The 20,836-nt window shown below is 36.6% G+C and overlaps 1 pseudogene; it reads left to right on the top strand.

Annotated features, from left to right (window-relative positions):
• Positions 1-1,466: 1,466 nt before the first annotated feature.
• On the top strand, positions 1,467-19,630 carry LOC137736044 (probable anion transporter 6, chloroplastic; annotated as a pseudogene).
• The last annotated feature ends 1,206 nt before the right edge of the window (positions 19,631-20,836 follow it).

The raw sequence follows: 20,836 nt of genomic DNA, 5'->3' as shown, positions 1-20,836 counted from the left end.
TGGACGTTTGAAATTGGTTATTTAAAGTTTAGTTATAAATTAATTCAAACTCCCACCATGCGGGAATGGTAACCAATCAGTTTTAAGGAAAGAAAGGAGTGACCAATCAGAAAATTGAGGAAAGAGGTCAACCAATTAGGAGAGGAGAGAGAGAAGCCTTAACTCTTCCTTCCCGCGAACGTGCACACCAAACCCGACGGTGATTCGGGTTGTTTCCTACCAAATTCCACCATTTTTTAGGCGATTTGCATCCGTCCTCCACCTGCAACTTCTTCCTTAACCTCTCATCTTCCATCTCCACCAAAAATCAAGGGTTTTTTAGGCCTAAACCATGAAGAACTCCACCGAAGCACCAGAGGTGCTTGACGGCGATTCTGTCGTTCCGGCGAGTTCCACCACCCTTAATCAACTCCCCTTGGACCTAGGAGTAAGACCCAACCACCAGTGACAGGGGCGTTGGAACACCGAAGAAGTCGAATCCACCAACACCCATTATAGGGTTTCCGACGGGTTTGTGGCGATTTGAGGCTTTTCCCGGTCAAATTGGACTTGGCCACAGGTATAAAACTTTCTCTACTCATTGAGATCTTCATGCCTATAAAATTTGAGAATTTTTAGAAATAGTTGATTTTTCTGGCGAGTCGGGGTGGCCGACAGCCATGTGCGGTGGCGCGTGGGCCGAGGCATTCCCTGACCTTCGTAGGCTAAATTTGGTACCCCAATTCCCTATGCAAATTCCGATTGATGAAATTTCATCGTTTGAACATAGTTTTGATAGAGACCGCCACTTGATCCTTATATGAATCGACGATCCAACCGTTGGGTCGTCACCAAACCTTAATACATTATAGTACTTAATATTTGAAGACCATATGAACTAATGGATCGGGAATCCGACGTACGGATCTTCCCAAATTGGATTTGTAAGTTTGTAAAATAAAACATTGACTGCCACTTGAATTTACAATTGGAGGATATCCAACCATTGGATTGTAATGAAACTTTAGTATAATGTTTTAGAAGCATAATGTGGATCCTTGGAAGTTACAGATTGGAAATTTGAGGTGCAAATCTTCCGGATTGAGTTACATAGGGTTGTGGACCCTACCATCGATCTTTGACCGACGGTTGATTTTTGGTCAATGGGTCTCAAATTATTCTAGAACGTCCTTGGAGATGTGTTTTATGTAAGTTATGTGTTCTGTCAATAAGAATTCTGAGACGTGATTTGATAATTGTTCTAAGCGCCGATCGTTTGAGACGTCTCGATATTAGTGCTAGGGAGTTGTAGCGCGGACTCCAGGTGAGTGGATCTTTTCCTTTTTATAGTGTGTGTGTGTGTGTGTGTGTGTGTGTGTAACTTAATAGTTTCCACAAGTGCTTTTGAATTGATTTATGCGTATCATACCATGATTAAATAATGTTATAAGAAATGTTGCACTTTGGTGAGATGCTAAAATAATCCTATGGGATGCGCAGGTAAGTTCAGGTAAGTTTATTATGCTGATTTCAATCATTGAATCATTATGGCATGCATATATTCATGTAGTGCTCATCATTGCTGCACCCTGGTGTTAGTAAAAGCGACTCCGACTCGTAGGTGACCCGCACATAGCGCTAGCCTTCATTTGATCGTAGCACTAGAGCATATATTATTACACCTAACCTATCGTACATGTCACATTAGGTGACTTCGACTCGTCTGCTAGCATAGATTAATGAGCCATAGGTGCAGTCGTACATGTCACATTCGATGACTTCGACTTGCATGCTAGTATATATTGTTGAGCTTATGATTATATTCATATTCGTTGAGATATTCTAATGTGGCATACTTTTGGTTTTACTATTAGCATGCATTTGACTTCATACTTATACGTAGTATGATTTTCTGGAAACTGTACATGTTTTACGACGAGGGGTTATAACGTTTTTAAAGGTTTTCACTAAAACTTTATTTTCAGGCCCACTCATCTTTGTTTTTCGCCCCTCCAAGTTCTAGTAGCAGAGTTTTCTTATTGACGAGGGTTATTGGCAAATCTTGGTTTAGACGATTACCATCGATGGTATAATTCTCACCCTATTTTACTGTGCTGCATTTATACTCTGTCATCACGTGTGAATTGGGTTCATTCCCGCTCATAGCGCACTCTTGTATTTAGGCACTTCTAGGTTTAAATTTATTCACATTTTCCACATCACTACACTTTATGCTTCGTCACCTTCCAGGTGTCGGCCAACACAGTTCGATTCAAAGTCCTAGTTAACATTCCGGGTTGGGGTGTGTCATTTTGTCCTGTTACTTGATCTTTGAATGTTTATTTTTTTACGATTTTTGGCTTATGCGATCCCGAATTATATACAAACATGTTTGACGGTTGGATCGTTAAAACTAGTTTCGTAGAATGTATATCTCATCAAGTTCAATGGTATATATAAGTAGCTTTAAATTTATTTATTTTGTATGTATAACACTTAAGAAATTGAATGGTATGTATATTTATTAAGTAGCTCTAAATTTATTATTATAGTTCGGAACGGGTTTTTGTTAGAAAAATATATTATTGTGGGTCTTATGTAAAAAAAATTGAATTTGAAGGGAGTAAAATCACATTTTCAGTAAATTTTATAATATACTTTTTAAAAAATATAACTTGCGCAATGCCACGATGGGGTTGTTGCGCAAAATAGCTTTGTGCGACGTAGGTGCACCTTTATCGCGCTTACATCGCGCAAAGTCAACAACTTTGTGGCATAACATAAGATTTTATGGTATTCACTTGGGTAAATATTTTAAATTGATGATCGAATTTGTTCATTATATTCATATAGGATCAAGGAGTGTAGCTGTAAAAAATCATCAAAATCAGAGTTAAAATAACCGTTAAATTGTGAATTTTCTTTTATAACCATCGAAAAGTTTTGTCCCGTTACTTAATCTTTGAATTTTTTTTTTTGCGATTTTTGGCGTATGCGATCTCGAAGCATATATAAATAAGTTTGAAGGTTGAATCGTTAAAATTAGTTTCGTAGGATGCATATCCCATCAAAACGATACATTCACCAACACTTATAGTTTATTTATACTTTCATTAAGTATAACATAAGATTCTCTGGTATTCATTCATTGTATTCATATAGGGTTAAGGAGTGTAGCTGTCAAAATTCATCAAAATTGGAGTTAAAATAACCGTTAAATTGTGATTTTTTGTTTGTAACCGTCGAAAAGTTTTGTCCCGTTTCTTTATATCTGAATGTTTGTTTTTTGTGATTTGTAGCGTATGCGATCTCGAAGCATATACAAACAAGTTTGACGGTTGGATCATTGAAATTAGTTTCGTAGGATGCATATCCCATCAAAACAATAGATTCACTAACACTTGAGAGTTTATTTATACATTCATTAAGTATAACATAAGATTTTGTGGTATCCACTAGTGTAAATATTTTAAATTGAAGATCGAATTCATTCATTGTATTCATATAGGGTCAAGGAGTGTAGCTGTAAAAAATCATAAAATCATAGTTAAAATAACTGTTGAATTGTGATTTTTCGTTTATAATCGTCGAAAAGTTTTGTTCCTTTACTTGATCTCTGAATGTTTGTTTTTTTGCGATTTTTGGCATATGCGATCTTGAAGCATATACGAACAAGTTGGATCGTTGAAATTAGTTTCGTAGGATGCGTATCCCATCAAAACATCGTTGAAATTAGTTTCGTAGGATGCGTATCCCATCAAAACGAGAGATTCACTGACACTTAGAGTTTATTTATACTTTCATTAAATATAACATAAGATTTTGTGGTATCCACTAGTGTAAATATTTTAAATTAAAGATCGAATTCATTCATTGTATTCATATAGGATCAAGGAGTGTAGCTATAAAAAATAATCAAAATCGGAGTTAAAATAACCGTTAAATTGTGATTTTTCATTTATAACCGTAGAAAAGTTTTGTCCTGTTACTTGATATCTGAATGTTTGTTTTTTACGATTTTTTGCGTATGCAATCTTGAAGCATATACAAACAAGTTTGACGGTTGGATTGTTGAAATTAGTTTCGTAGAATTCGTATCCCATCAAGTTCAATGGTGTGTGTATATATTAATTTATTTATTAAGTAGATTTAAATTTATTTATTTTGTATGTATAGCACTTAAGAAATTGAATGGCATGTATATTTATTAAGTAGCTTTAAATTTATTATTGTAGTTTGGGTCGGGGTTTTGTTAGAAAAATATATTATTGTGGGTTTTATGTTACAAAAAATTGAGTTTGAAGGGAGTAAAGTCAAATTTTAATAATTTTTATAATAATTTTTATTTAAAAAAAAAAACCTTGTGTGATGCCGTAATGTGATCGTTGCGCAAAAACACTTTGCGTGACGTTATAATCTATAACTACGTCGCGCAATTGTTAAAATTTTGGCGGTTTAATTGAAAAAAATAGGCCTTTTTTTAGGGTTTAATTGGAAAAGAGTCCAGACACTACCCACCCATCTGTATCTCTCTTCCCTCTGGCTTACTCAGTCTCTTTCCCCTCTCGCTCATCTCGCCCTCTCTCTTACTCCGTCTCTTTCACGCTCAGAGCCGAGTGCTCCTCATGCTTATTTTCACACATCCAAGCTCACAATCTCCCCTCTCCTCACACAGACAACGTCGTTTGCTTTGGTTTCCTCCGAAGAACTTGGAGTTGAGGGTGCTTTGTAGCATTAAGGAGAAGAAAAGCGTCAGAGAAACCAAGAGGGTCAATGGGCTACCGGTGGATAAGGTCTAACGGGGGGTTCGGGTTCTAGTCCGATTCTAAGGGGGAATTGATTCAGGAAAGCGGGTCTGGGGAAGTGGGTTTTGATTGGGATTCGCCGTCGTGGAAGAACGTACCTCAGAGGTACAAGCTCATTGGGACTACTTCGCTTGCCCTTGTCATCTGCAACATGGATAAGGTAGTTATGTGGCTCTGCTGGCTCTGCTTTTATTTCTCGCTTAGGCATTCGTTGAACAAGTTATGGGCTTGAAATTTTCAGCTTAAACTTTGATGCATTTGTTGCAGGAGGAAGATGGATAGAGAAATGTAGGAGAGCGGAGGGGTTTTTAAAACTTGAAAAGACTTCTAATTTCTGATTTCTTTTTTCCCACACAAAATTCATTACACTGCATGGCTTTTATAGCCACTACAATACATCATCATTTATTTAGGTAATTATAAGGTTCTTGAACATTGAAACATCTAGAGAAATCATGATTAACTCCAGAAATTCCAAACATCACAACTCTAGAACTTCTATCCTTTCTTATCCCTGATTTATGACTCTTCCTTGTAACTGAAATTTGGGTTAACCTTCGAACATTGCCTCCCTTAAACCAAATTTACTTTTGATTCCTAGTCTTGCAACATCTCGCTTAAACACTTGTCCACCAAGCAGTTTTGTGAACACGTCTGCCATCTGTTCATCTGTTTTGCAATACTTTAGCTGTATAATTCCCTCACTAACAAGCTCCCTTAGGAAATGAAAGCGGATGCGGATGTGCTTTGTTCTCCCATGTAGAACAGGATCTTTTGAGACTGAAATTGTTGAGCTATTGTCACAGAACAAAGTGGTTGGACCCTTTTGTTTATGCATCAGACTCTCCAAAATGCCAAGTAGCCAAACTATATGACATCCTGCAAAAGAGGCAGCTATGTACTCCACTTCCGTTGTAGAGAGGGCAACTATCGGTTGCTTCCTCGAACTCCATGAAATCACGCCACTTCCCAGACTAAAGACATAACCTGAAGTGCTTTTGCAATCATCAATACTTCCAACTAAATCACTGTCAGTATAGCCAATAAGTTTCACTGGAATATTTGCTTCATAAAAAATGCCATAATCAAAGGTTCCTTTAATGTACCGCAAAAATTTTTTTGTAGCTTCCCAATGATTTGAATGTGGCTTTTCCATAAACCTGCTCACCAGACTTACTGCATACATGATGTTTGGTCTTGTGGCCGTTAAGTACATCAAATTACCTACCAAACTGTGAAACTTGGTGGAATCAATAGGTCTCCCTTCACCATCTTTGCTTAGCTTTAGGCCTGTAATGCATGGTGTCACTACTGGGTTTGCATTCCCCATCCCAAATTTCTTCAAAACTTTTTTTGCATAACTCTCTTGAGAAATGAAAATGCCTTTCTTAGATTGAGAAACTTCAATACCAAGAAAGTGATGTAGCTTGCCCAAATCTGTCATCTCAAATTCTTCCATCATAGAGAGCTTAAAACCATTCAATAATTCCAAATCATTTCCGGTAAAGATAAGATCATCCACATAAAGACTTACAACCATGAAACTTCCTTGTGAGGTGCTTTTGACATAGAGGGTATGTTCATACGGACACTTCTGAAAACCATGCTTCTCGAAGTATGAATTAATACGAATGTACCATGCACATGGTGATTGCTTGAGCCCATATAACGCCTTTTTAAGCTTGTAAACTTAATTTTCCTCTCTTTTCTTCACATATCCAGGTAGCTGCTCCAAATAAACTTCTTCTTGAAGGATACCATTCAAGAACGCAGACTTTACATCCATTTGAAAAATTTCCCAATTGTTTTGTGCAGCAAATGAGATGATCAATCGAATAATATCAAGTCTGGAAACAGGAGCAAAAATTTCAGTATAATCTTCACCTTCCTTTTGCTTATAACCCTTTGCAACGAGTCTCGCCTTGTACTTGTTAATGGACCCATCTACATTTTTCTTTGTCTTATATACCCATTTAACACCAATAAGATTCTTATGTGTTGGCAGATTTGTGAGCTCCCAAGTCCTATTCTTCTCAATAGCCTTTATTTCTTCATCCATGGCTTGCTTCCATTTTTCTTCCTCCCATGGTTCATTAAATGAAACTGGATCCTCTCCAGCAAAGAAGGCAAATAATATAGTATTATCCTCCAAATCTACTTGCTCTGAGGAGTCATAAAGATCTCGTATACTTCTAAACTTTCTTGGAGGCGAGTTTTCATCACTTGATGTAGCTTTTGGAGATTGAGGAGCAATTTCTGATTGATAAGTATCATCTTCTTCTTGCATAATAGGCAGCTTTGCTGGACCATTTTCATCTTCAAAGAAAGCATTTTCATCAAAGTGGACATCACGGCTGATCAAGAACTTTTTGGTCTTCGGATTGTACAGCTTGTAGGCCTTGCTCCTTTCATTATATCCAATGAAAATGCACTTTTCTGCCTTATTGTCGAGCTTGTTTCTCAACTCCTTTGGAACATGGGAATAGGCAACACAACCGAAAATCTTCAAATGTTGCACTCTCGGCTTCACTCTATACCATGCTTTATGAGGTGTGCAATCCTTCAAACTCTTTGTTGGTGATCTGTTGATTAAATATGCAGCACAGGAAACAGCTTTTGCCTAAAGTTCTTGTTGCAATCTTTTCTTTTTGAGTATGCATCTCACCATCTCCATGATTGTTCGGTTCTTTCTTTCGCTTACGCCATTTTGTTGCGGTGTATATCGGGCTGTCAACTGGTGCTTTATTCCATGATCTTTGCAATATTTTTGAAATTCATTGGAGAGATACTCTCCACAACGATCTGTCCTCAAACTTTTGATTTGAAAGCCTACAAACTTTTCAACTTCGGCCTTGAAATCTTTAAAGGCTTGAAATGCTTCAGATTTTTCTTTGAGGAAGTAGACCCAAACTTTTCTTGAGAAATCATCAATAAATGTAATGAAATATAGATTACCTCCAAAAGATGCTACTGGCAGTGGACCATACAAGTCAGAATGAATAAGCTCCAACAGCTTCTTTGCTCACCATGAGGACTCTGGAGGAAATGAACTTCTATGTTGCTTACCAAATTGACAATCTTCACAAACGCCATCCACTGGATCAATTTGAGGCAGCCCATGTACCATTCTTTTGTTTGACAACAACTTCAAACTTCCATAATTTAAATGGCCATATCTATCATGCCATAACTTAGAGACTTCTTTTTCAGCACTCACAAAGCTAGATAGTTTTGTTGTCTGGAGCTTCAAAGGAAACAAGTTATTTGCAGCAAGTCCAACCTTGGCAACAAATTTATCCTCCCTTTTGAGAACACAAAAATCACCACGGAGGCGAATATCATAACCCTTCCTCAACAGATGGCCCATACTCAATAAATTACTCTTCAAACCAGGAACATAATATACTTCAGAAACCTTCTTAATTGTTCCAGTTTTGATTTGAAAGACACTTCACCAATTCCCTCAATTTTATAGGCTCTATCACCACCAATTCTCACTTGACCACGATCAAACTTATAAAGGGCAGAAAAAAGGTTTTTGTTACCTGTCATATGCTTGCTAGCTCCACTATCTAAATACCACACATCATTCATTTGATCTCCATGACATGTAAGCAATAAAGTTTCTTTATAATCACCATCTCCAGAGTTGGTTTGATGCATATAGCCTGCTCCTTATTGTTTTTCATCATCTGCCTTTTTGAGCTGACATTCTCTAATCTTGTGCCCATGTTTGTTGCAGTAGTAGCATTCTGGAGTGCCACGTCCTCTTCCTCTTTGAAAAACACGTCTTTTTCCTTGGTACGAATTGAAATTTCTTTCACCTTCATTATTGGAGATGCTTGATGAGCCTCATTCATTGCCATAAGAATTAGTGCCTCTGCCATTCAAATTTCTTCCTCTACCTCGTCCGCCTCTTCCACCTCTTCCACGTCCGAAGCTTTGATTAGGGCTCCAAGTTTGATTGCCATTGCTGCCTGTAGTTGCAACTTGAGACTTGAGTGCTTGATCTGGTTGAGTAGCAGGATGACTCCTCAAATTAATTTTGATCTCATGTGCCTCCAATTTTCCTTGTACCTCTTCCATAGAAAAAGTTGAAATATCATTTGACTCTTCGATGGCAGCCACAACATAATCGAATTTCGCCGGTAAGCTACGAAGAATTTTCTCAACAATTCTTGCATCTTCGAGAATCTCCCCATTTGAAGCCATTTGATTAACGATTGAGGTAACTCTGATGAAGTAGTCTTTGATTGTCTCATCTTCTTTCATCTCCAACTTTTCAAATTCTTTCCTTAAAGATTGTAGACGAACCTTCTTTACCCTTCTCCTTACCTCTGTAGGCATTCTCGATCATATCCCATGCTTGCTTTGCATTCTCGGGTTTCGCAACTCTTTCATATACTTGCATCTCAATGGTTTGATAGATGTGGAAGAGTGCCTTGCTGTCCTTCTTTCGGTTTTCCCTCAAAGTATTCATCTGCACTTGAGTTAACGCAGCCTCGTTATCCGTCTCTTCGTAGCCCGCTTCAACAATATTCCATAGCTCCAAAGCCTTCAACAACACCTTCATATTGTTGCTCCAGTAGTCGTAATTATCACCACCAAATCGAGGAATTAGTGAAGCCAAGTTGTGACCATTTGCATTTGCATTCGCCATATTGACAAAACTTCAACACGGCTCTGGTACCAATTTGTAGGAGGAAGAGGGATAGAGAAATGTAGGAGAGCGGAGAGGTTTTTAAAACTTGAAAAGACTTCTAATTTATAATTTCTTTTTTCCCACACAAAACTCATTACACTACATGGCTTTTATAGCCACTACAATACATCATCATTTATTTAGGTAATTATAAGGTTCTTAAACATTGAAACATCTAGAGAAATCATGATTAACTCCAGAAATTCCAAACATCACAACTCTAGAACTTCTATCCTTTCTTATCCCTGATTTATGACTCTTCCTTGTAACTGAAATTTGGGTTAACTTTCCAACATTTGTGGTGAAAAGGAAAGAACTTTGATGCAAAAATGCAATTGGACGTAGATTTTGGGTTGTGGGTTTACTCATTTTGGTTTTAAACGAATTAAGTTTGTTCCTTTTGCATGTGGGATTGATTAAGTTTGATTTTGGGTGCTTGATTGACAGGCGAACTTGAGCATTACTATAATTCCAATGTCTCACCAGTTTGGATGGAGTTCATCCGAGGCGGGATTGGTTCAATCATCGTTCTTTTGGGGGTATGCATTGAGTCAGTTGCCCGGAGGTTGGCTTGCTAAGATATTTAGTGGGAGATTTGTTTTTTAAAAGCTCGTTTCAAGTTTTTATTATGTTATTTATTTATACTTAGAACTATGCAGTTCATCCGTGGCGGGATTGGTTCAATCCCCAAATGCTTGTTTATTGATCTTTTGGCCGATACAGGTATGCATGCTCATCTATCATTTTCTTCTATGCAGAAAAGTTCTTGAGTTTGGAGTGCTAACTTGTTCTTTGGCTACGACACTTGTCCCTCTTGTTGCTGGATTTACACTTGATTTAGCTTTGTCAAGAATTTTGGTACGCTCATTTACAATATATTCTATTTACTACATACTATTGTAAAGCAGTTCAGCTTTGTTTAGCCTTTTGTTTTTGTTCTTGATTTCCAACTTATTGTTGGTTTGAGTATCAAACCTACCTGTTACTGAGAGCTCTTTTCGTTGAAGTACAGGTAGGAATTGGAGAAGGCATTTCCCTATCTGCCGCAACAGACCTTATTGCCAAGCATGTATGACATTCTTACATTTAGTTTGGTCCATCATAGATTCATAGGTAGTGTTCATGAAGCATTATTTTGTTCAAATTCAGGTTGTCTAGTGGGTCTATTTCTTTGTGTTTGAGAATCCTAATAATCTTTTACCTGGTGCAGGACAATACCTTTGGAAGAGCGTTCACGAGCTGTAGCATTTGTCTTTGGTGGTCTAAGTATAGGAAGTGTTGCATGGTATGTTGCAGGGGCTTTTGAAGATTTATTTAATTATTTATATTAAAAAATGAAAAGGGGAAAGTCGAATTTGAGATTCTGAATACAACATGAGGATGCTCTAATTTTTAGTGTCATTCTAGATAAGATTTGGTTTTCTTATGTCTATATTTGTTGTGCACTCCGCGTTCATTGATACCCATTTGTAACATTGTACTTCTTGCAGGTTTCTTCTGGCTTCTCCCCTTATCCAAAATCTGGGTTGGGAATCTGTATTTTACATATTTTTCCTCTTTGGGGATTGCGTGGTAAGTAGTTGTCTCAAACACTCAGAATTAGTGGTCTTCTTTTCTTTTTGCTGAAGAATTAACTCCCTTAACTTCTTCTCTAATGCGAAAACTTATTTATTTGTTTACATCAATATGCCAGGAACGAAAACAATATTGTTTTTCCTTTTTTGGATTTTCTGCCAAGTACCACCCCTCCATCATGATTAATTATAAAAGAACTTACTTGGCCAAGTCATCGTTAATAGCTCTCTTTTTTCCTCTTTTCTTATAGGAAAATATGAAATGTTATAAACACTGAAGTCTGGCAATATGCTCACGTTCCAATATATATATATATATCTTAAAGGTATCTAGGGTTTCAGTTTCTTGAAGGACAAGGCTCATCAGTTGGTGAATCAATTCCACGTGAGCCTTTAATCCTTTTCCATTATCCTTGTTTATTTGGAGAAAGCTTACTTCTTTTCATGTAAATATGCACAGTTGATTACTTATCTGAGGATAAAGTTGACTAATAAATCAGAGGTCAATTTAGTATTAAGGGCCTGTTTCTTTGAGTAGCCAATGCCTTCCGGTCATTATCTTTTTTGCTAAGGAAAAACTGTTTGGTTTCAGAATCTTGAGATAGCTTCATAATACTCGATTCTTTTATTTCATGATTATTACCACTTGACAAGGCACCATTATTGTTTGTGCCTATCATTTCTCTCGCATTGTTCTTCACTACATGGTCTCTTTCTAATGCAACTAGTACCATTTTGCTAACGTCTAAGCAATCACAATTGTTGCCACAGTTAGCTGATCACTACCATTTCCAAAGACGCATACACCATTCTATCATTGTATATTCCTCTTTCATGCATGAAAAAATTTTGTCACAGTGCATGCCAGTAAAGTTGACTCTATTTGTACAAAGCGTACTTCACAAGAAAAATTGTACTTGTTCTTGATAATGATTTGTCAGTGCTTCAAGTCATGGATAGTGTGGTAACTATAACAGATGTTGTTGGCAAGATCATCATTTCAAGCATATGTTTGTGCCTTATTTTTCACGTACCAAATTTCTTGCATAGTGATGATTCTTTTAATTCTCTTGGAAATACTTGATAGGGTCCCAATCAACAGATGTGAAATCAAGGAATTGGCCATTGAGGTGCTCTGACCAATGTAGAGTGAGGAGGTTTTTAACACGTGCCAATGTTTAACTCACAAAGAAAAGAATGCAAGATAAAAGTTGTTACAGTTCCAGTTTATAGTTTGTAACTCCTTGCATGAGTTTTCTGCCCTGATATTGTTAAGTTCCAGTATCTTCGGGTGCTTCACCCATTGGTTTTGCTATTGTTTTAACTTTTACATATTATCTACAGCCTTGCTGTGTATCCATTTGTATGCTATATTGCAAGAATTATGCACGACTTTACTAGGCTTATTGTTGAGATTGTCAAAAATTTTGTTGCACTTTGATGTGTTTAAAAATTAAAACAATATCATGTTCCTTTGTGTTGATGTCATATCTGTATATGTAGGTTTAATGAATTTGGTGTTGATGGTAGCCCTGCTGCAAAGGACTTGGCTCCCAAGTTTAATGTGTTCAAGAAAAATTTGTCTGCTAAACTAGGGGTTACAATACCAGAGATAGACGTAAGTCTTTTTATTTCTTTCTCTGTAGTTTCTCCCTTGGATTCTATGGTCATGTTGCACATTTGTAGTTTGACTTTTGACTTTTGATATCAGAATTCAGATTTCAATTAGATTGCTCAGTTAGTGGGTTGTTTACCAAAAGCGAAAATGGACATGGTCATGGAGTTAAACCCCAATTCTTTTGAAATAGGTTGTAATTCTGGTTGATATATAAGCAGTTGATCTGTTGTTGATTTCTTATTTTGATTTTTCTCTTAGCAGACAGTCTTGTTAATGTTCATGACAACAATTTGTTCCACATGTGTTGAAATTTTAAAACAGGCTGCATTATTTTAAGTGATTAGATTGTGGTAAATATTCCCTTCCAAGTATATTTCTCTTCATTTTTCTTGTGTATTAACCTTAGGTTCCTCAATCTGAGCATACCTGGTCTTCTTATTAGATTTAGGATAACCTATTTGTATCTTGGCATTCGTTGGATTCTGCTGAGTGTTGGCTTATCTTAGAGAATTATTGGTACAAATATTCCTCTGTTACTGTTTCTGTGTTTTCACATTATCTTTTTACATGGGTTGTTATGTTGGTTAATTTGTTTTAATCAGTTGCCTTTAAATATATGAATTGGTAATTGGTTTGGATATATATGGTTTGTTGCTTATGAGGGCATTTCTTGGATTTTATTTTTTGTTTTTGGTGAAATATTAGGATTTGGGTTCAAAGCAGTTTTCAGAAATTGGATATTTTGTTGTGACTAGTGAATCATATTTGCATGTGGATTTTTGGTGGTATATAGCATTCCTAGTTTGATGACTATTTAGCATTCCTACTTTGGTGACTCGTTGTTGTTGCTTAAAAGCTCGGTTGTCGTCATGGCAAGGTTGTTCGGTGTATGGGGAAGGCACGGGTTTGTGAGACGGGTGCCTCCTCTTCCAAATCGACCACAAGATAGGTCATTGCCCTGACAGAGGAAGTGGCAACCCTAAAAGGTCAGCTTGCAGCCTAATAAGCAGCACGGGAGGCCGAAGCAGTAGCTCGGGAGGCCCGGGAAGCCGAGATTGCAGCCCAGTCTTCGGCCCAAAACGAGAAGATGAGTATGATCTTACGGGGCTTATAGATGTTCGGCCTCCAAACCCCGATGCCAGCACCTAATCTTGCTTCACCTTCGACCTCCTAGCCACTTCGCCCAACCGATACACAGTAGCTTGATGCATCAAGCCTAGAAGATTACTTGTTGTAGTTTTTTCTTTTATATTCGAACATCTTGTATGTACATTTTCATATATTTTATAATTAAATACTTTTTCTTGGTTTATTAATTATTGTTTAGAATTTAATTACAATATTTATTAAAAATTAAATAAAAAAATATTTTTTGCCCCAAAAAAAAAAAAAAAAGGGTTTGTGTGATAAGAAGTAATTTGCGTTGCGCAAAATGTCTTTGCGTGAAGGATAACCTACGTCACGCAAAGTAGTTTTGCGCGATAGAGGGACATGCGTCGCGAAGTGTCTTTGTGCGACGCAGGTTACTTCTTCGTTGCTCAAATCCTGCTTTCATTGCCTTGGCACGACGGTTGGCGAGTGTTGAAGGTTTCGTTGGGCCAATTTTTAGACAACATTTTTTGACTTTGAGCAACGAAAGTACCTGCGTCGCGTAAACTAATTTTTTGTCCTAGTGTACAGATAAATTCAAATTAACATCGATTCCAATCACCCAACTGGAGTCCTCCTCCACCTGAGAATTCACCCCTCCGTCGTCGAGTCGATGTCAAGTATCGTTTGACTATACTTTGAAGGAATGCCACTTAGTACTACAGTCTACTGGTATTCCTTTTCATTTCTAACTGAGAGATTTTAGATTCGATTATCGCCAAAGACGAATTTAAACTACACTATTGGTAACCCATTGTGAGGTTAAACTCATCCCTCTCCTCCTTAGTGTAGATAATATTGTTCATTAAAAAAAAAAAATTAGGGAATGATCTTTATATGTTTCCATTCTCATAGATTTTTCTAACATGGTTAGCACAATTCTTTGAAACTAAAGGAGAAATATTCCTGTTTGCAGAAAATCGTTCCTCACTGAATAAAAAAAACAAGTGAATGAATCTAGGTTCAATCATATGTAGTCGTTTTCAAGACCAAAGTTTATACAATTCCAATGAATCCACTGAGAGAAAACACGAAGTGATAGGATTTCAATTCTTTGAAGACAAGGGAGACTTAACACACTAATTGGAGGAACGGGATCAAAGCAACAAGCATCCCTTACTTAGGAAACTGATCAACCTGTTTTGGTTTATATTTGACACTGGGCTTTGTGATAATGAAGGCCGAAAGATGCAAAATCAAATAGAAGGCTGAGCTCGGGCAAGTCGATAGGCATGAGATGAATAGGAAGCTATTTCAGCAAGGGCATAGGCCACGTGCCTATGATTGAAGTGATCGGCAACAGAGAACACCTCACCACTAGCCATAAAGCACTTTTTAGGGGCATGGATGAGTAAATATGTGAAGACTCATTGCCCTCCGAAATATATCAGCTAAAGGCAAAGCTTGGACAGTCGACCCAAATTGTCTATAAAAGCAAAGATGGACACCAGAGACAAGGACACTCAACCAACCAATCAAAGGACATACAAACTTTGATCACAAACAAGTTTGTACCCATAAAGCTGAATTTTGTCCAAATCCGGCCTTTTTGAGCTATAGTTCCCTAATAGAAAGTCATCTTTTGTCGAGATTAGAAGCTCTGCTACCTTCCCTTAGTGTTGTAGTATTTATTCCCTCTAGTGAAACCCTTTTACTTTTCATCTTTTAGAGTAGACAAACCCTTGTAATCACAAAGAGAAGTGGCTGCAAAAAGTTAAACCTTGCCCGACAAGGTTAAATCTTGCCCGACTCTCTTTTGTTTGTACTTACATATAGTAGATCTGTCATTTAATGCATTTTCCTTCATGTTTTTAAATCATTTTCCATTGTTTTACACTTAAAAGTTATATCTACAATCAAATCTGGATAAGTCAATGAACCTGGTTTCATTAAAACAAACTTTCATCAAGAAATGGTTGGAAGGGTCTTGAACCCCCTTCATTTTGGACATACAATGCTATGAATTAAAAGTTCTTGTTCACAAGGAAAGAAAAGAACCTTATACAAACTTAATCCATCTGTGACAATTCCTTGATAAGCAAGAAGTCTAAATAACTTGTGGCGCAAGTAATCAACCTAATTCATACCTATTGAACAATATGCTATATAAAGATAATAGTGGCACGTTCAGATCCTTGTTAGTTTTGATTGTGAACCTCAAGACCTAAACCAAAGGCCCCACAAAGGCACCTTTCAAACTAACAATAAACTCGTATTGCAGCACACCAAGCAGCAAGATCTTGCCCGATAGACAATAAAGAGCCAGAGCCCTGAGGAGCTGTGCGAGGGACCAGATCCAGAAATCCAGCCCGTACACAACCCATATTAAATTTCTTTTCCCACCTTTAGACTTGCAATTGAAACTTTTCCGGTGGAGGGACAAACATCTCATTAGGGGGGCAAGACAAAGACAATGAGAAGGGGCATATTGAGCCCCACACAAGTTCTTTTCGACTCAGTGTTGTTACTTTGTCCCAATAATTTTCAAAGAGCTTAATTAAGGTTAGTGTTTTCAATTTCTAGCGGAAGACTTCTTATTGGTCAAAGGATCGAAACATCATGAAGATTTCTCGTAATTTACTTGAAAGAGGACCACAACGACAAGTACCTGAGACTTCCTCCATTTCGGCGCGTTGAATTGTTTGTTCCTTTTCACAGTGTCCCAATCAGTTTTCTTGTGTGCTCCTTTGTTCACATTGTTGGTGACTATTATTCTTTTTCCAACTAAGTGATCATCCTTTAATTGAAATTTTGCCTTCACCAATAAAAATAGCATTGAATGTACTGATTTCACAAGAGATTGAAGAATTTGACGGACAAGTGCACGTGTATCCAAATCAATTAGCCATGCATAGTAAATGGTAGATTGTCTCGATGAGTTTTTAAGTCCAAAGAGATTATATTGAAAATTAAAGTAGATTGAAGAAGAATAACTTAGCTCCTAGGGCAAGATAACACTTGCTATGACAACTTCAGTTTTTAGGGCTAGTTGGAGTTTTTAAAAAATGAAACCCTAAAGGGTGTTTTTATTGGTGTTCCAAAAATCTAATTGTGGACTCTAAATTTTTTATATTTAAAATATACACTTATGAGGGGTACAATTATGTTTTTAGAGTGTCAATGATAACAATCAAACTGAAAACTAAAATAAGCCAAATTTGAAAACAAAAATAATTTTCTGTTTTTTGGTTTCATTTTCCATTTTATAGAAACTAATAACTGAAAAACAACTACCAAACAATTTTTTAAGTATTTTTTTTTTCTGAAACTTTTTTAACAAAATAGTTATTAAGCAACTTAGTTTTTAGTTTACCCTTTTTAAAAAACGGAAATCTTATTTGGTAATTTTTTTTTTTTAAGAAAGAAACAAAGTTTAAGCAAAAAAAATGAAGAAAAAAAAAATCAAAATAGTAAGATCCTTCGAATTATATCGCTTCTTTTCTTTCCAAAGATCAGACACTAAAATCTATTAAAATAAAGACTTTGAAAAAGAATATCAGACACAAAGTCGCGCCGCTTTAACACATATCATGCATTCATATTGTACGTTGATCAACACTCCACTAAATTCGATATCAACAGTTTTGTGCACCCAAAAAATTGTTTCAGTGGATTATGACGTCATAGAGAAAGCAAAAGATGACGTTACATATGGAAACTTGTGTTAATGGCAATGCCCTTTTATCCGTTTCTGAATGGTACACAATTCTTTCCCTTTTTTTAAAGGAAAGATGGAGTTGGAACTTTAAATAATAATACCAAACCATTGATCCATTATCATATATATATATATATATATATATATATATAAAAGTTCCCAAACATTCAAACAGAAAAAAAATATAAAATGGATAAAATTCGAATCCTTGTATCATGTCTTTATTGCACATCAAATTTTTTAATCCGTAGTTCCTCCTTCTATACCTAGGAAGGCTTTTTATTTTATTTTATTTTTTAACTTTATTAAATTCTAATTGTTATGTTTACATTTGCTGCCAAAATATAGAACAAGAAAGCCGACCCAATATAATCCCAGCTATGGAAGCCTTCATTCTTGAAAACAAATTGAGCAACATGGGGCAGCTTTATTACAAATCCGGTGACAAAAAACGACTTTGGCGGATCTAAAAGAGTTCAGGAGTGACTATATGTCATGGAGAATACACTCCACATTTGCATCCACTTCCAACTCCTTATTGATCATCTCACATATAAACTTCGCATCCGTTTCAATGATAGTTAAATATCAGAGTGTACGACGAATAAGACTATAAATTATAAAAATATTATTAAACAAACAACAATGTCGAAACACTTATAAAACTCCAAGGTACTATATATATAGAAAACTAACCTAACCCTAATAGGCAAGGAAACGAAACCCTAATATGAACAGGAACTAAACGTGAAAATAAACTTATGGCGGTACACGATATGAGTTTGCCAACATATGATGTGGATGTAAGCTCCTTTATACTAACTTCTGATGCCAATTCCAATACAAAATTCCATCCATGTAAGTGCAAGATTTCAATGTCAGTACCAATGCTAGTGCAAACTTCCCTAATGCCAATTGCAAGCCTCAGAACAAACCTAAACAAACAAGAAAAAAAAATTCAACTTACCACATTCTCAATGTCACTTGAGTGGTCACCAGTCCAAGCACTCGAGCGATCATTGTAAGCCAGACAACAACTATAACCATTCACAGATCATCCAATGCGTGCCACACAACCAGCAAGTGGCCCAAAAAACTCAAAATAAACAAACTTCTCTTTTCCTCCTCTTTTTATTCTCTTTTCTCTTTTTTTTTTCTTTTTCTTTTTTTTCTCTCTTCCAATTTTCTTTTCCTTTCTTACTTTTTTTCTTCCTCTTGGGTCTTTCTTCAATTTGCGCAAAACAAGAGCAAGTGCAGATTGCAGAGTTGACTTCGAGTGCAATGCACATACGGGTTCGAGTTGCAAACAGCAGGTGCGAATTTAGATCAATGGTTGAGATTAGCACTTAATGTATTAGGCTCAAATGTGAGCAAGTGGCAAGATCTCATAGGTTCTTGTAATGAAGGGTTGGATGAACTCATAGGCTTTCCTAGATTCTCTCCCTCTATAACAGTTATTTTTGTATTGTTGTGATGAAATGAAAACACAAGCAGAAGAGCACATTGCCTCTCTTTCAGATTTTGATCATTCTCAATCTATCTCTTCATTTCCTTCTCTCTAAGCTTTTCATCTCTAATTTGAATTGCTACAAATACTATCAAACCTTTACAGATTCTAACATGGTATCGAAAGCCTAGGGTCGATTTCAGACTGGGTGTTGGTTTCTGTGAAATTTTGCAAGAGATTCCAACGTGAAATCTCTCGATTTCATTTTGATTCACACTACAATGGCTGGGTCTGGAAGCAATGATCTATGAGCTCCTTTTTTTTTTTAATACATAAATTTTTTATTTTTTATTTTTTATGGAACGGAGTTTGAATTCTGGAAAGTGAGAATGGTCACCATCTTCAATTCTTATGGGATTTATAAATTGGTTGATAAATGAATTGTTACTCCAGAATCGAAGAAGAAAAAGGAAAAGGAAAAAACAAAGAAGGAGGATGACTCATCTTCATCAGATGATGATGGAGAAGACGATGACGAGCTTGATACTCATATGGAGGATCAATTCATGAAAGACACTAAAGCACTAGGAATCATTCAAAGTGCTGTGTCTAAAGAGATCTTCCCTCGGATTGTGAATCAAGTGACATCCAAGGGTGCTTGGGATCTACTCCAAGAGGAATTTCGCGGCGATGAATAGGTAAGGTCTGTTAAACTTCAAAGTTTGCGTTGTGAGTTTGAATATATGAGGATGAAAGAAAATGAATCATTATTTGCCTATCTTACTAGATTATTTGAACTAATTCATCAGATGAAATCTTATGGTGAGATTCTCACTCACCAAAGAGAGGTTCAAAAGGTTTTGATTAGCCTATCTAGTAAGTATGATCCAATTTGTGTTATGTTTGAAAGAACTTCTGATTTGAATATTGTGACTGTGCAAGAGGTGGTTAGATCTCTTAAGAGCTATGAACTTAGGTTGAGTAGACATGGAGATAATGCTACAAGCTCAGAGCATGACTTCTCTAGTATGAGTCTTGCATCAAATACATAAAATAGACATTTGTACAGGGAAATCACAGTAAGGGGAAGAAAAATTGGAAGTCTAAACCTAAGAAGTGGAAAAACAAAACTCATCAGCTTGAGAGACAAGCAAGATTTATGATAAGGCTCACTATGAAGAGTGCTGGTTCAAGGGGAAACCCAAATATCACAATTGCAATAGGTTTGGGCATATGGTGAAGGATTGCCATCAACCAAAGAATACTCAAGCTGTCTACTATTTGAACCATGTCTAGGATAATGCAATGATGTTCTATGCATGCCATAAGGCCTCTATGCAAGGTAATAATGGAGTTTGGTACCTAGACAGTGGTTGTAGTAACCATATGACTAGTACTGAATCACTACTTATCAATATTGAGAGAAGTACAAGGTGCAAGGTGAAAGTGGGCACATGAGATCTAGTTGATTTAATTGGCAAAGGAACTCTTGTAGTGAAGACTAAGAGAGGAACAAGGTACATACCAGAAGTTATGATTGTACCTAGTCTAGATAAGAATCTTCTCAGTGTGGGTCAAATGGTTGAGCATGGCTACTGGCTTGTATTTGGTGACTTTATGGCTTGTATATTTGGTGACAGAGAGTTACAAGACCATGTTGCTACTGTGCAAATGAAGGGGAATAGATGCTTCCCTTTGATATTTGAATTTGTGGATTATATTATGGCAAATAGGGCATCTACTGAAGACAACTCATGAAAATGGCAAAGAAAATTTGGGCATTTGAATTATGATAGCTTGAGAATGTTGCAGGAAAATTGCATGGTGTATGGTTTGCCATATCTCAAAGACTACAATCAAGTGTGTGAAGGTTGTGCTACTGGAAAAACTCACAAAGAAGTTTT

Source organism: Pyrus communis, chromosome 6 (assembly GCF_963583255.1).
Source record: "Pyrus communis chromosome 6, drPyrComm1.1, whole genome shotgun sequence".
NCBI lineage: Eukaryota > Viridiplantae > Streptophyta > Magnoliopsida > Rosales > Rosaceae > Pyrus > Pyrus communis.
Note: the sequence above shows the minus strand (reverse complement) of the source record. Positions and strands in the feature narration are given on the sequence as shown.